Source organism: Oncorhynchus gorbuscha, unplaced genomic scaffold, assembly GCF_021184085.1.
Source record: "Oncorhynchus gorbuscha isolate QuinsamMale2020 ecotype Even-year unplaced genomic scaffold, OgorEven_v1.0 Un_scaffold_18442, whole genome shotgun sequence".
In the NCBI taxonomy this organism is placed as follows: Eukaryota; Metazoa; Chordata; class Actinopteri; order Salmoniformes; family Salmonidae; genus Oncorhynchus; species Oncorhynchus gorbuscha.
This window is the reverse complement of record NW_025759919.1, coordinates 1,099-4,092: the sequence shown is the minus strand read 5'-3', so window position 1 is coordinate 4,092 and position 2,994 is coordinate 1,099. Positions and strand designations below refer to the sequence as shown.

Sequence of the window (2,994 nt, the reverse complement as noted above, 5' to 3'; positions counted from 1 at the left end):
ACTGAATGCATTCAACTGAAAATGTTCTTTACATTTAACCAACCCCTCTGAATCAGAGATGTTCATTTTGAAAAACATATTTAAAAAAGGAATAGTTATACCATACTAACGACAGTTCAGTTCAAGTAACAGGCTTGACCTTAAAATGAGGGACCAACGTAAATGAACCACTAATCACATGAAATAAATAATAACCTTCCGAAATGACTTTGTCAAAGCAACAGGATAACTAGGGCTTTACAATGATGCTGAAATATGGGGTTAAGTGGGTTATAAAATGAGTGGGCTTTTAAAATGTTATATTGGTGCACAATTTGTCCTAAAAATATCAAATGGACACAAAGGGAAATATTTTCACGAACGACCCTGGTATGACACCTCACACCCACGTGTTTAAGTCATTTTATGGACCAAAGAGTGTAATGGCACCTTTTTGTCATAGCGAGCCCTGTGAATCTGGTAACAGCTGTCCTTCCTGTTGTCTTCATCGATCTGATATATAGAAAGAAAAGGGATATATAATTTGGAATAAATCCCTGGGTATTAGAGAACACAGGGAGTATCAGCATGTAAATGAAAGAATATAAACCAACATCAGTGTAACACCAGCTTGTGTTGGCAATGCATTATGGGAGTTTGAGAGATGACATACTATGAATAGAAACATACAGGCAAAAACATCATGACAAGGAGGAGGTGAGGGAGGTCACCTTTAGTGAGACCAGGCTTAACTCTTTCCCATCCAGCGGACCAATCAGGTCTTGGCTGATGTGGGACCACCTCTTTTGGTTTTGACGTTCCTTCATGTTCTGCCTATTGGCCATAAATCACGTCAAATCAAAGTTTATTTGTGACGTGCACAGGATACAGCAAGTGTAAACAGTACAGAGAAATACTTGCTTGCAAGCTCTTCCTCAACAATGCAGTAATACTAAGTAATAAAAAAGAAAAATACACACAGGAATGTATACTATATACAAGGTCAATATCAGTAGCAATCAATGAAAGGGATTCTGGTGACAGTTGTGTAATCAGGTTTAAAGTGACCGAGCAGTAAATATAATAAATATAATAATAATAATGTTAATAATAATAATAATACATAGACAAACACAGAGGTGAGTGAGACATGTCATCAAGTAACAATGTGATTGGACAGAAGTGAGAACACAGAGGTTGGTGTTGTGCATATTTGACCTGTAGAAGATCAGAGCGATGGCAGTCACCACCACAACACTGGCACTCAGGACGATCACAATGATATCCTCTGTCTTCAGATCTGGAATCACAAACATAGAATAAGTATTCCCCCCCACCAATACCTTATCTTCGTACCAAGACGTAACAGAAACTTCAAAAGAGCTTGTGTACTAGAATAAACTTTGTATTGTTACTAGTAGCACTAGTGTTGATATATACATTTTTTTATTTTTTTTATTTGTCACATGTGCCGAATACAGCAGATGCAGACCTTGCCATGAAATGCTTACTTACAAGCCCTTAATCAACAATGCAGAGTTTTTTTAAAGTAAATAAACTAAGGAGAAAATAGTAACACAACAACAAAAAACTACAAAGAGGCTATGTACAAGGGTACAAGGGGTAATGGTAGCGAATAAATATCAAGGGGTAATAGAGGTAATATGTAGATTAGGCTAAAGTGACGATGCATAGATAATAAACAGAGAGTAGCAGCAGTGTATGTGAAGAGTGTGTGTGTGTGTGTGTGTGTGTGTGTGTGTGTGTGTGTGTGTGTGTGTGTGTGTGTGTGTGTGTGTGTGTGTGTGTGTGTGTGTGTGTGTGTGTGTGTGTGTGTGTGTGTGTGTGTGTGTGTGTGTGTGTGTGTGTGTGGTCAATATGCATGTGTGTGTGGGGGGGGGGTGTTGGAGTGTCAGTGTAGTATGTGTGAGTGTGTGGTTAGAGTCCAGTGAGTGTGTGGTTAGAGTCCAGTGAGTGTGTGGTTAGAGTCCAGTGAGTGTGTGGTTAGAGTCCAGTGAGTGTGTGGTTAGAGTCCAGTGAGTGTGTGGTTAGAGTCCAGGGAGTGTGTGGTTAGAGTCCACGGAGTGTGTGGTTAGAGTCCAGGGAGTGTGTGGTTAGAGTCCAGGAGTGTGTGGTTAGAGTCCAGTGAGTGTGTGGTTAGAGTCCAGTGAGTGTGGTGGTTAGAGTCCAGGAGTGTGTGGTTAGAGTCCAGGGAGTGTGTGGTTAGAGTCCAGGAGTGTGTGGTTAGAGTCCAGGGGAGAGTCCAGGAGTGTGTGGTTAGAGTCCAGTGAGTGTGTGGTTAGAGTCCAGGGAGTGTGTGGTTAGAGTCCAGTGAGTGTGTGGTTAGAGTCCAGGGAGTGTGTGGTTAGAGTCCAGTGAGTGTGTGGTTAGAGTCCAGGGAGTGTGTGGTTAGAGTCCAGTGAGTGTGTGGTTAGAGTCCAGGAGTGTGTGGTTAGTGTGTGGTTAGAGTCCAGGGAGTGTGTGGTTAGAGTCCAGGGAGTGAGTGTGTGTGGTTAGAGTCCAGGAGTGTGTGGTTAGAGTCCAGGGAGTGTGTGGTTAGAGTCCAGTGAGTGTGTGGTTAGAGTCCAGGGAGTGTGTGGTTAGAGTCCAGGGAGTGTGTGGTTAGAGTCCAGGGAGTGTGTGGTTAGAGTCCAGTGAGTGTGTGGTTAGAGTCCACGGAGTGTGTGGTTAGAGTCCAGTGAGTGTGTGGTTAGAGTCCAGTGAGTGTGTGGTTAGAGTCCAGGGAGTGTGTGGTTAGAGTCCAGTGAGTGTGTGGTTAGAGTCCAGTGAGTGTGTGGTTAGAGTCCAGGGAGTGTGTGGTTAGAGTCCAGGGAGTGTGTGGTTACAGTCCAGGGAGTGTGTGGTTAGAGTCCAGGGAGTGTGTGGTTAGAGTCCAGGGAGTGTGTGGTTAGAGTCCAGTGAGTGTGTGGTTAGAGTCCAGGGAGTGTGGGTTAGAGTCCAGTGAGTGTGTGGTTAGAGTCCAGGGAGTGTGTGGTTAGAGTCCAGTGAGTGTGT

At 43.5% G+C, this 2,994-nt stretch overlaps 1 long non-coding RNA gene across 1 annotated transcript; it reads right to left on the bottom strand.

Annotated features, from left to right (window-relative positions):
• Nucleotides 1–386: 386 nt before the first annotated feature.
• LOC124030938 lies at nt 387–1,766 on the bottom strand. Its single transcript, XR_006838051.1, has 3 exons — nt 1,198–1,766; nt 711–813; nt 387–492 (listed from the first exon to the last, which is right to left on the bottom strand). It is a non-coding gene; the product is annotated as an uncharacterized LOC124030938 (long non-coding RNA).
• Between the last annotated feature and the right edge of the window lie 1,228 nt (nt 1,767–2,994).